Below are 14,153 nucleotides of genomic sequence, written 5' to 3'. Positions count from 1 at the left end.
AGTACAATGGTGTGATCTCAGCTCACTGCAACCTCTGTCCCCTTGGTTCAAGCAATTCTCCTGCCTCAGTATCCCAAGTAACTGGGATTACAGGTGCCTGCCACCACTCTCGGCTAATTTTCATGTTTTTACTAGAGAGGGGGTTTTGCTGTGTTGGCCAGGCTGGGTTTGAACTCCGGATCTCAGGTAATCTACCTGCCTCGGCCTCCCAAAGTGCAGAGATTACAGGTGTGAGCCACCACACCTGGCCTAATTTTTTTTTTTTAAGTATTTAATCTTTGTTGCTATTGCAATGGAGTTTTTTCTAATAGTATGTCCTCTAGCTGGTTTTTGTCTATGTAGGTGAAAGCTATTGATTTTTGTTGTTAATTTTGTTCCTTACTGAATTGTTTTATTGTTTTATATTGTCATGTTTTTTAGTGTTGAATGATCAGTTTTATCATATTTTTGGGGGGTTTCCAAAGTTCACTATTGCAGGGGCCTTTGAAAACAGTATGCTGAGAATAGATAGGGCTCAAGGACAGTATCTCCAACTGTACTTTTAATGAACTCCCGTAGGCGCCAAGAAGGCGGGTAGATAAGAAAGAATATAGAAACAAGGTACTGAGTAGAAGGTTACATGTGGGAAAAGAAAGTTTGTTTTGCATTGCATTCTTTCTGCTGACGTGAGGTTTATGGAGTATAAATAAAGTGAGGCGGAGGCTCTGAGTGCGGCCGCCATGTTCTCTGTGTGTCTTTGTCTTTGTGTGTGTTCTTTCATTCTCCACCACCCCCGGTGCGGCCCCCAACAAGTGGCGCAGCGAGCAGGGTCAGCACGGGTGAGTAGGGGAGAACAAGAAGGGGAACCCCCTAGGAGCGGGTAAGGCTCAGATATTGTTAAGGGGAACCTTCTTAAGCTTTCATTATGGGAATTCCATCTCTCTGGCCTCAGAATATTTATGGCTGTTTCAAGGACTATTGCTGTCTATGGGAGTAGAAGTGAAAGAAAAAGACTTTGAAGCGATTGTTTGCCCATGTTGAATAACATTGTTACTGGTTTCAGTATCAGACTAAAGTGCAGCTGAATCGGAAAAAATGGTTACAGGTATTAAAAGCTTTGCTTAGAGCTCTCCAGTTAGGGGATATTATGCCTCTAAAATTGTGGACCTTGTGTAACTCTGTCACTCAGACATTAGAGTTACTTGAGACTGATTTGGAGTGTGGTAATATAGCCACAGGAGGAAAGATATCTGAGGATTTGGAAAAATAAAATAAAATAAAATAAATCTGAAATGGAGCCCATTTGTGCCAGGGTAGCAAAAGGGGGAGAAGAGAAAAAGCCAGCTCTTCCTTCTTCTAAGGGAAATTCTGACATGCAGTGTATTATGGAAATGCTTCAACAAATATTACAGATACATTCTTCTAATTCACCTTTGTGAGCTTTCCCTGTTTCTTTTCCTTCTGCCCTGTTAAAAGAGAATTTTCCAGTGCCTCCAACCCTCGGGCTTCCTTATCTTTACCTTTGTTTGGCAAAGTTTTCTCAGTGCCTTGCCCGCCATTGGGGGAGGGAGAAAAGGAAAAGATAAAAAAAAAATAAAAAATTAAAAAAAAAAAAATTTAAGGAGCTGGATCTGTTTCCAATTATTTGTGCTTCTTTTGCTTCTAATGCTCAGTTTTCAAATGGTGGCAATAATCTCCAATTTAATGCCTTACAAATTAAATTTTTAAAAGAAATGAAAGCTGCCATTTCTAACTATGAACCCCTATCCTTGGTCTTCTTGATATTTTTTCATCAGAAAATTTGATAATTTCTATAGACTGGAAGACTTTGGGGAAGGCTTTTCTTGATCGTTCTCAGTGGTTACAATTGCACAGCTGGTAAATGAACAAGGCGCATGTACAGGCTAGAAAAAATGTTATGTGTGATCCCCCAGGAGCCACTGAGGAACAACTCACAGGCACAGGCCAATGTGCTACTCTTAGTGCTCAGGCTGGTCTAGAAGATGTTGCCCTTACTCAAATCAAGACTTTGTTTTTAAGGGCCTAAAATAAAGTAGAGATAACAGGAAAATCTTCCCTTTCCTCTGTGAAGATTTTACAGGGCACAAATGAACAATATTCAGATTTCGTAGCCCGTCTTCAGGATGCTATCTTGAAAATTGTGGGTGCTGACCTTGCTTCAAAAATTTTGTTACAAACGTTGTCTTTTAAAAATGCTTATGCTGACTGTCAAAAATTGTTAAAATCATTAAAGGCCAATGGGGCCAACTTAGATAAATATATTAAAACTTGTGTTAGTGTTGGAGGGGCTATTTATAATGCTCAATTATTTGCTGGAGCTTTGTCTAAAGCCTTAAAAGGAAATAACAAACAAGGTGTTTGCTTTCAGTGTGGTAAACCTAGACATTTCAAAAAAGAATGTCATAAAAATTGAACACTTTTATCCCTCAAGGCAGAAAGCTGCCTTTAGAGGTGTACAAATGTTGTGGTAAAGGTCGACATTGGACAAATAAATGTCATTTCAAAACTGATAAAAGTGGAAATTTACTGTCTCCTCTCCTGGGAAATGGGAGCCGGGGCCCACAGGCTTGGGGCCCCAACAATTTATGTCACCAGGTCTGAAAGTGTAGTTGGTTTATCAGTCTTTACAAATGAGAAATATAAGAAAGGAAAAGAATGCACAAACTAACTAGGTTTCTTGTAATAAATCACTAAACTAGTCAAAGGACCAAAAAATACAAGATCAGCGTGACTCTGAAGGATGTGAGATTATGGTTCTGCACTTGTTACATTAAAGAGCTAAAATAAATAGACGTAATATTAACAATAATAACAGTAATAATAGCCATAGTATACTGAGTACTTACTATGTGTCTACTACTGTGAAAAAATCTTCACTTGCATTTAGTTCTTCCAACATCCCTTTAAGACTGACAAACTTTATAATTATTACCATTTTGTAGACAGGAAAACAGAGTTAAGACAGTTTTATAAATATATCCAAGGTCATATAGCTATTATATTTTGAAAATATGACTTTCTGTCCCCAGAGCTTACATGCTTAACCCTTTCCTCTAGACTGCTCTATAAAGTACAAAAATGGTAGTCACCCTCCTTGGAATAATCGGAGGAAAGAAAAATCAATAACTAAGTAAAAGTTGTATCTCAGCACCAGATCCAATCCCAATTTCAAGTATCCATTTAGCCTTGGATAGCATCACTGTGTTTTGAAAACCAAAATCCGTTGAGTATTTTGTGGTCCACCATCTTTTACAAAGCAGATACTGTATTGAATAGTAAGCTACGAACTGAATTTCTGTACCTGTAATCACCTTATTTGTTTACAAACATTTGTTATTGACTAAATCTGCAAACAATACCCAGTGAGCAATGGCCTACAACATCAAGGAATAAATTCAAGTCCTCCTTAAGGATCCCACACCTTACCCCAGTTTCTCAGCTTTATGTGGCAACTAAGCAGAGCGCCGCTGCTGACTTAGTTATTACTCAGCCTTATACTTTGTCTCCTAATAGAGGAGTATATAAATTAGCTATTAGAGTGTGTGGCCCTTTGCCAAAAGGACATGATGTTACTAATAAAATTCTTATTATGGTTCAAGTCTCACAATTTATATGCCTAGAGGCAGGGGAACGTATTCTCAATAGGGAGGGTTTGGTAGCACAGAAAAAACTGTTTTTTGGGAAACTTTAGTTTCTAATCAAAAGCCCTTATGTTCATTGCACATTAATGAAATAGTTTTTAAAGGGTTAATTGATACGGTGGTGAATATGTCTATTATTTGTTTAAATTAGAGGCCTATACAATAGGAAAAAAGACAAGTTTCAGTTATACTCACTGGCTTGGGTGCTGCTTCTGTGATTTATCAAGACGTAGAACCTTTAACCTGTGTCAGTCCTAAAGGTCAACAAGGTCAAGTGTTTATTTTTATTTTTATATTGTTCCTATCAATATTAATTTTTGGGAACAAGATCTTTCACAATAATTTGCTGCTTTTTAAAACATTCCTCATATTTCCTCAGCTGCCAAAAATATGATATTCAAAATGGGCTACAATCCTTTAAACTCATAGCCACCACTCCTATTTAGGTGAAACAGTGACCATTATTTAAAGAAATACTTAGGACTCTAACAGAGTAAGTCAAAAAACAAATGGCTGAGAGGAATATAAAGCCACGTATTTCTGCATGGAATTCCCGTCTTTGTCTTGTCTTAAAACTATAAATGTTTACATTAAACCTAGGGAAAGTTTACAGCCTGGTCTTCCTAATCCTGCCCTTATCCCACAAAGTTAAAAATTAATGGTCATAGATCTCAAAAATTGTTTTTTCTCTATTCAGTTACATCTTTTTTCTATTCTAGAAGGAGACAGTCACTTGGACAGCTCACGTCATTTAACTCCTTTGGCTTTACAGGAACTCCAGCTTGTGGAAGAGCAACTTCAAAAGGCTCAGTTACATTATATCCTTCCTGATGTTCCCCTTTCCCTTTGTTTATTTCATACTTTACATTCTCCTACAGGAATGATTCATCAGACCAATCAGCCGCTAGAATGGATCTTTTTGTCCAATAAAACATCTAAACGCTTGGCTACTTATATCGATCGTTTAGCTGAACTGATCATCAAAGGACGGCATCACTGTCGACAACTTTGGGGAGGAGATCCTTCCTTAATTATCTCTCAATTCACTCATAGTCAGATCATTTATCTTCTTGCAACTTCTGATTCTTGGCAAGAAGCTTCATCAATCTTGAGTTACAGTTTATCCTTATCCCTCGGTGCAACAGGGAGAATTGTTTGCTATTCTCATGGTCTTACTTGATTTCCCTACTACTGGTTGTAATATTGTTAGTGATTCTCAATATGCCGTTTATGTTACTTCTTATATTTCTCAGGCCACTTTACCTCTTTGTGCTACTTCTCTTCAAAAACTCTTTTCCTTGTTATTTTCTACTTTGAGCCAACGTCGAGCTCCTTTATTCATCACTCATCTTCGTTCTCATTCTCAACTGCCTGGACCATTAGTTCATGGAAATACTCAGATTGATTCACTTCTAATTGGCCACTTGCAGGCTGCAGAACAAGAACATGCTCTACATCACACTAATAGTTCTGGCTTTCAACGACGGTTTCATTTAACTCGTAAATAAGCTCGTTCTCTTATTTGAGCTAGTCCTTTCTGTGCTCCTTTGAGCATTCCATCCTTCCATCCTGGAGTTAACCCGAGAGGTACTCAAGTTAATCAAATTTGGCAAATGGATGTTATACATATTCCTTCTTTTGGACGATTAAAGTATGTTCATCATACCATTGATACTTTTTCTCATTTTCAATGGGCCACTCCGTTGCCATCTGAGAAAGCTGATTCTGTTATTACACATCTCTTAGCTTGTTTTGCCATTATGGGCATTCCTTTTATACTTAAAACTGATAATGCCCCTGCCTATGTCTCTCATAAATTACAAGTTTTCTTACAGCAATACAATATTCAACATATCACCGGGATCCCGGGCAACAGTCAAGGTCAAGCCATCATTGAGCACGCAAATTTAACTTTAAAAACTCAACTATTAAAACAAAAAGGGGGAAATGAGCCCCCCCCCAAAAAAACCAGATTTTTTTGAAGGTTAACCTTTCTACCTTAATTTTTTTGATTTTGAAGGTTCTTTTTACCTTAATTATGTTTTGAATCAATGGAGACAATTGCAAGACTCCGCTGTCGTAACCCATCTTTCCTCACCTCCCTTGGTGATAGTCCCCGCTGACAATTTAAAGATTTGGTATCCTAATGAAGAAGGTAAGTATGTTCAAGGGCAAGTTCTAAAACAGGGACGGGGCTATGCTCTTGTCCTTACAGGGAGCGGACCTGAGTGGTTTCCTACAAGATGATTGACACCCTGTTGAAAAGAAAACTGGATTCAGCATGCATTTCTTCCTTTGTTGGATGTGCCTTGGCGGGGGACTTATTTCCCTTAGTGAGGCTTTGTATGAATATTGCACTTATATTCCCTTTCCACCCTTGTATCAGGGAGTCACCTGGGGAGAGGCGGAAATTAAGGTTTTCACCAATGACACTACTTGAATGCCGTCCCCCTATATAGACAAGGACAATATAGAACGGGAAATGGAAATTATAAACAACACATACCAATTTGGAGTGGAAGAACTTCCAATATGCATGGGAAATAGTTCTCATTGTCTCCAAAAATCGTATGAAGCCTGGGTTGTTCGCTATAATCATAGTTATGTGGCTGCTAATACTGTTATTATAATCATACTGTATATAGTAATGAAACTATTCCTAGTTCTTTACCTTTTTGTCCTATTCCAGAGGTTTCTCCTAATATTGAGGTGCTGGAGTGGCAACTATGTCGGGGAAATAAAACCCGGATTTTATTAGAATACAATGGGATGCAAATAACTGATTGAAGTGTGCACAGTGATTTTCAAACAAAATTTAGTCACATACCTTTGAAATGGCACCGGGTAAATAAAAGTATTGCTGCTAACAATAATGAAACCTTGGTATGGTGTGAAGGAGGCCTAAGTACAGAGTCATCTTTGGAAGTTGTTAGCTGCAGGCGATGCCATTAGCACTTTTGTGGGGAATATGTCTCTTAATCTTTCTAACCCAACTAATTCCTTTCATATTCAGTTATATCGGAATACCTCTCGATATATTATTGTTTGTGTCCGTAAGCCCTACCTATTATTAGCAGGGAATTTGACATGGGATAATAATACGGGAATTGTTAATTATACAAATACGTGTACATTTTTGTCTTGCCTCAATCATTCTTGGTGGCACAACTTTGCTGGGGATATTTATATCCTCAGGGCTTGTAAGGAAATTTGGCTACCTGTTAATCTTACACGACCGTGGGGGGCATCACCTCTTGAAACTTATATTTGGACTTCTCTTCAGCGAACCCGCCGTGCCCTTGGACTTATAATTGCCTCGGTGATGAGTCTTGTTGCCATTGCCTCCACTGCGGCTGTAGCAGGGCTCGCTCTTCATCAAAGCATACAAAATGCTGAATTTGTGCAGCAATGGCATGAACAATCTCACCGGTTATGGCTTCAACAACGAAACATTGATTCTCAACTTGCTGAAACATTAGACAACATGGAGCAAGCATTGACATGGCTTGGAGATCAGCTCACTGTACTCAGTACTCGGGTAACATTACAATGTGATTGGAATTCCACTCAATTTTGTGTAACGCCTGTGCCTTTTAACATCTCTCAAAATTGGACTGTAATCCGAAAATTATTAATTGGCCATAAAAATATTAGTTTGGACATTCAAGAGCTCACTCAGAACATTTCCAAAGCATTTCGACAACAATTACATGTGCTGTCTGGAACTGTAACCTTGCAGGAGCTGGGGCAGCGCCTTGCTGCCTTTAACCCATGGACTCAGATAAAGACATGGATTTCTACAATCTCTGGAAGTATATTGCTTTGGGCACTTGGTTTGGGTCTACTTCTTTTGGTGATTCGATGCTCCCTCCATTGCCACCAAAAACAAAAGAAAACACAGGAACAAATATGGGCTACCTTTTTAGGATTGAGGCAAAACAAAATTAAAAGGGGGGAAATGCAGGGGCCTTTGAAAACAGTATGCTGAGAATAGATAGGGCTCAAGGACAGTATCTCCAACTGAACTTTTAATGAACTCCCGTAGGCGCCAAGAAGGTGGGTAGATAAGAAAGAATATAGAAACAAGGTACTGAGTAGAAGGTTACATGTGGGAAAAGAAAGTTTGTTTTGCATTGCATTCTTTCTGCTGACGTGAGGTTTATGGAGTATAAATAAAGTGAGGCGGAGGCTCTGAGTGCGGCCGCCATGTTCTCTGTGTGTCTTTGTCTTTGTGTGTGTTCTTTCATTCTCCACCACCCCCGGTGCGGCCCCCAACACACTATCATATCATCTGCAAACAGAGATTTTTGTTTTTCTTTTTTATGAAATGTTTTGCCTCTAGCTGATTTATCTTTTTTGGTTTACTTTTTTTTGGTCTGGGGGCTAATATATATGGTAGAATGTTGAATAGTAGTGGAGATAGTGGACCTCCTTGCTTTGCTCTTCATCTTAGCAAACTACTTGTAATGTTTTTATTCCATAACATAATTGCCTTAGAGCTAAAATATTCTTTATTTTCTTGAGGTTTCTGTTATTCATAAAGGAGTATTAAATTTGTCAGAGTCTTTTTAGTATATACAGAAATATTTATATGATTTTATAATTTAATATATTATCATAGTTCATTATTTCCTAATATTTAACAAAATTTACGTCACTGGAATAAATTCTATCTGATCATGTGTATTATTTTATTTTCTTAATGTTGTGTTGTATTCAACCTTTTAATATTTTAGCTAGTATTTTGTATTAATGTTCACAAATATGTTTCTCTATTTATCAGATTTTGTTATCAATGTTAACTCAATGAAAAAAAAGTCTGATTTATTAACAATTGTCTTAGCTAGCATTACAATACTTTATAAATACTTACATTTATAAAGTATTAGCTCTATCTGGTCTTTGTAGGTTTGGTAGAATTTTACTTTGGAAATATCTGGGTATTTTCCTGGTAAAAGAGGTTGAAGTTACTTAATTACTTTCTCTATCTCATCTAGAAAATCAGTCTGTTTATGCTTTCCAATGGGATTAATTTTGAAAATCTGTATTTCCACAGGAAATTATCTGCTTCAATTATATTTTCAAATGTATTTGCATGGAGTGAATGTGAGTAGTCTCTTATGATTTTTAAAATTTCTTCTGTCTCAATGGTTCTTTCTTTCTTCTTCATTCTTAGTTCATACTTCACTTTTCTCAATGTCCCTTACTTAATTATCATTTGAGTTTAGTCTTTCATATGCATTTTGAAATTTCATTTTTTCTGATATATATATTATTTCAAACAATTTTATTTTTTTAAGTTATTATTATTATTATTTTTAGAGACAAGGTCTCACTATGTTGCCTAGGCTGATATCAAACTCATGAGTTCAAGTGATCCTCTAGCTTCAGCTTCCCTAAGTGCTGGGATTACAGGCATAAACTATCATGCGTGGCCAATTATTTTTTATTTTTCATTTTTACTTGCCAATTATGTTTCTAGTTTTAACATTTTGTATTCAATATAGTCCTGTTGATCAATACTTTTAGAAATACATCTATTCAATTTGGAGTATTGCCTTACATTTTCTTTTGCTTTTCAGTTGTTGTATCAGGAAAACTTGGAGGAGTTAAGGTTTTTGGGGTTTTCTTGCTCGATTTTGGAGGAATAACTCTCAATAAGATTTGATGATCAACTGACCATCAGAACGAAGGGAAGGAGGAAGAAAAGAGTATACTTCTGGCTTTAGCAAATCGATGGTTGGGCTGGTTTTTATTGTAATGAGGAAGACTGAAGGAGAAGTACATTTTAGGATGAAGATTCAGTTATGGTTACGTCAACTTTGAGATATTTAGTATGTATCCATTTGGAGATGTAAGTTTGACTGTTGGTTTTCTTATTCTGAAATTCCGGGACAGGATTAATCATGGAGTTTTCTGTTTCTTTCTTTTTTGTTTTGGGGGGGACAAAGTTTCGTTCTTGTTGCCCAGGCTGGAGTGCAATGGCGTGATCTCAGCTCACTGCAATCTCCGCCTCCTGGGTTCAAGTGATTCTCCTGCCTCAGCCTCCTGAGTAGATGGGATTATAGGCGCCCGCCACAACACCTGGCAAATTTTTGTATTTTTAGTAGAGACGGGGTTTCACCGTGTTAGTTAGGCTGGTCTCGACTCCCGACCTCAGGTGATCTACCCACCTTGGCCTCCCAAACTGTTGTGACTACAGGCGTGAGCCACTGCACCCAGCCTAAACATGGAGTTACCTTGTTATATGGTTTTATCATTGATCTTTGGGCTCTTGTAAAGTTTACTAAAACTTAAAATATTCAGGAGAAATGTTCACATTTGAGTGTCTTTCTCTAGGTCAGTACTTCATCTTTCTCTTATGAGTCATGTTCCTTTATTTTATCACCTTCTTACAGCAGTAGGTTTCTCAGGAGCCATCATGCCTCTTCTTTACATCTTATTTATGTTTAACTTAAGCAGTTTTGTCCCAACTAAGATGAGTTCAGCTGGAATTACATATACCTATGTACTGCTTTCTGAGACTGTTTTAACTATCCTGTGCCATCTATACTTCAATCTAGGAGGGAATGCAGCCAGTCATTATGAGGAAGTACATGAATTCTGATGACTCCCTAATTTTCCAAAAGACCCTAGAGGCTCTATTTCTGTCAGAGTCAGGTACCATTTTTCATTTCCATCACTTAACAAGACTCTCTCTGACAGCTTTGTGTACTTTCACCCCCATCTTGTGTGGTGGTACAAAAATGTACAAAGGTTCCACCATCTTGTAACCTTCCATTTTTAAAAATTCTCATCGCTGAGTCAAAAAGGGGAAAAAATGATGCCCTTAAGCCTAATTATGTACACATTTGATAACGAAGTCAGAACTGTGACAATTTTGTTTACTCAGATTACTGCTTCTGAGGTTGGGCTACAGATATGTTAGAAATAGTTCTTTTCTTTGCTGTCACATTTTGAGGTTTATGGTGTTATGCTCAGACCGTTTGTTCCCCAAAGAAGACCACCAGAGTCCAGAGTCAAAGCCAAGCGGCAAGGATCTTTACTACAAGTTCGAACTTGGTCCCTCCATTCCACAGCATACAAGAGGGCCTCGAACAATGCGAGTGCTTGCCCTTTATAGCCCGATGTAAACAGGATATGCAAAGTTACAGGGAACAAGGTAATTCTCTCGGTTACAGCATTACAATTGGTTAACATTATACATTTAGCATTCCTTATCGGAGAGCTCCCAGGTGATGTTTTTCTGAAGTTTGAAAGAAATATGGAGGAATGTGATTGTGCTGGACTCAGGAAGTTGGGAGATATATGAGGGATGTGCCTCGTTCCTTTCAATGGCATTAAGTTAAACTTCCTGTGTTTTAATACTAGTGAATTTTTGTCTTAGAATATTAAATTTACTTGTTGTTATACATTGAAGTAGAAAGATGGTTTCATCTGGCATCACTCTACTGTCTGGATTTCAAAGTCCTAAATTAATAGTTTACATGATGAATAGTTTACTAGAAGTCAGCTGCAAGGGTCTAAAGGACTCAATAATAAAAATATAGAGGCAATAGGTTAGGCCACTTTTCTCTTTCTGAAAAATAATTATGAAAGTATAAAGAAGACATAAATGTTGAAGAAAGAAACATAGCAAGTTCAAATACTTTTTGTTTTAACATTGGAAAGACATGTGCATGCTGCAGATTTGAAGATAAAAGAGAAGGTGATTTTTAACATAACTGTAAAAGTCACTTATATCATGGTCATTGATTTTTTAGCCTTTCACAATGAGCATAACTTATTTTTAAAGTCTTTCGTGAGAATCAATGCACCAATATCTACAAAGCCACTATAAAACTAAAAAGTTGTGGGTTTTTTTTTTTTAATTTTATTTTTTTCCTGTGAATTTGTCTTATTTCCATGCATTCTTAACTATTTGGCTGTTCCTGGGAGGTTTGCAGTCTTTACTTTAGAAGTAAAGACTGATTATAATAAATAAAGCAGGTTCTGAAGGACTTATGGTTGTTCCAAAAAACCTTCAGTGGGCAGACGTTATTTGTTGCTTGAAGAATTTTAGTGTAGGAAAAAAAAATGAGCCCAAACAATGAAAACAAAAAACACTTTCTAATGCAGAGATGGCAAATGTATAGCAGGATGTGCTCATTCTGCTCTCTCTGCCTGTGATACTCCTCATCAGCTGATCGCAGCTCTTTCTTATGCTGAATAGAGCTGTGATCTCAGAATTCGTCTTGATTCAGCCATCTATTATCTTTTCCCACTAACAATTGAGTTGAATCAATAATTAAAATGGAAGTGAAATTTCCAGTCTTGCTTGAGATGAGTGGTTCTCAGTCTAGTCTGTGTGCTGGAGGCACCTGACAATCACCTAAAAACCATCTCTGCCTGTGCCCCATCACAGAGATTCTGATTTCCTTGTTCTTAGATGTGGCCTGAGTATCACTACATTTCAGAACTCCCTGTGTGATTTTAAAATGCAGCCTGAAAAATCCTGATGGGTACTTCTTTGGAAAACACAGGATGATTGTTCAGTCTGTGCTGACCTTCATTAGGGAACTGTTATTCCTGCTGCTACTGCCACAGCAGCTGCTTCTGTAATGCAAATACTTTACTCTTCTCAGGAGCCCTGTTTCCTGCCAGCAACTGTGAGGCTGCTGGAACTGACATGAGGAAGCCAGGATGACATGAGGGCCATCCTGGTTGTGGGCCACTTAAAGAAAACCTTCTTCCTGCCTGGCCTTTGTTTGTAAAGTTAGATTTTTACATTAATTGGTCTTTCTTGGTGTCTTTTTACATACAGTCAATTCAGGAAGCTTGCAAAAAAAAAAAAAAAACAGTTAAAGTAGGGATACAACCTAGTCTGTTCCCTTCATTTTCAAAAAAATACATTGAAGGTCAGAGTAATCAATAATTAGTCATAGGTAACAAATCTGATAGTGGTAGAGCTCAATTGAGAATTCAGGTCTCCTTTTTCTAACTCCCATGATGGTGGTGGTTTCCTGGGTGAAATATTTCTTAAAGCCTTGGCCTTCATCATTTACCTGCAATTGTTAAAAACAAAAACATAGGCCACTATTATTATAGTCTGATGCAATCCTCAGAAAAATAGTAACAAACACCACTTACTAACTAATCAGGAATATCCTAAAAAGCACATTTATCCATCAGCAGGGCCCCTCCTCCAACCCCAAATACTTAACGATTTGCCATACTAATGAGAAGCAATGTTTTGCCAAAGCCTTCCTTTCTCATTTTTAATGACTTACTGAGATGTTTTCTTTAGAACTTTGACAAACTACACTGAACTTGTGAGCTCACTGATACACAGTCCTCATTTTCGGAATACATTGTCTCATGCTACTAAATAATTCACCCTGGAATGTAATGATACTCTAGCTAATAATTGGCTAGATAAATTTAGCAAAAACTAGGGATGTAATAGATCTGAAATAAAATAAAAGACAACATAAAATAAAAATAAACCCAAACCTAGGGAACCAATGGGAATAGCACAATTTAAACTTGGATTTTACTAGTATTCAGATTAGAATTCTCTTTTTATGAAAACCCAAAACATTGAAAGAAATACCATAGAATAATGAATTAATTTTTACAAACTATATCAGAAAAAATACTACTATAGTAAGACTTCCTTTATGACATAACTTACTACTATACAGAATCATATCGCCAAGGTCAAATTATATTCAGACATTAATATTGACATTAAAAACATTTGGCAAAAAACAATCAACGCATGAGGCATTAACAAATGTTAATCTACTCCAAGATTATCACATTAAAATTGTTGTTGTAAGTAAGTATGCTGCAAATAAGTATGTTTTCTGCACAAGTCTAAAATTCTTGTTTAAATCAGTTAACAACAATTTTATAGCAGAAATATTAACACTAAAATGAAAATCTTTACTATTCTTCAGGTGCTTTGAACCTAGATTTAGGCCTATCCATTCAGTATTGCGAATAGGCAGACTGAATAAGAAAATATGCATAGAGTGCTTAATTCAGAGACCAGCAAATAACATGTAATTGTGACAATAGTATACATGATATCAAAGCACCTTCCTTGGATATTTATTTTAATGAAAATCTGTAGACAAATTGGTAAAGAAGTAAAATAGGTGATTAAAATTGGAAATAAAATAATTATTTTAAAAAACTTTTATGTATAGGAGGTAGTATGGTCTACTCATTAGCTAGCTATGTAACCTTAAGCAAAGCTTATCATCTGGGAAGTATGTGTGCTTTATCAAAGATGTAACCTTCAAGTAAACCAGTCTAATGTGGTATAGATTGTCAAGACAAATAGCCTTCCTGCCTCCAAATATCATAAATTCAGTCATCTAAGCATCTGGTATTTCAAAATGATGTGCCCTATTCTTTGAGTTAAACTTGGTTTTGGCCTTGGTAGCCTTTCTTGGAAACAAAAAGGTCTCTACATAAACAATAAATTCAATGGGTACATAGAAAGCTAGTACTGACATCTGGATA

This window comes from Papio anubis, chromosome 6, assembly GCF_008728515.1.
Source record: "Papio anubis isolate 15944 chromosome 6, Panubis1.0, whole genome shotgun sequence".
Lineage (NCBI taxonomy): Eukaryota > Metazoa > Chordata > Mammalia > Primates > Cercopithecidae > Papio > Papio anubis.
Note: the sequence above shows the minus strand (reverse complement) of the source record.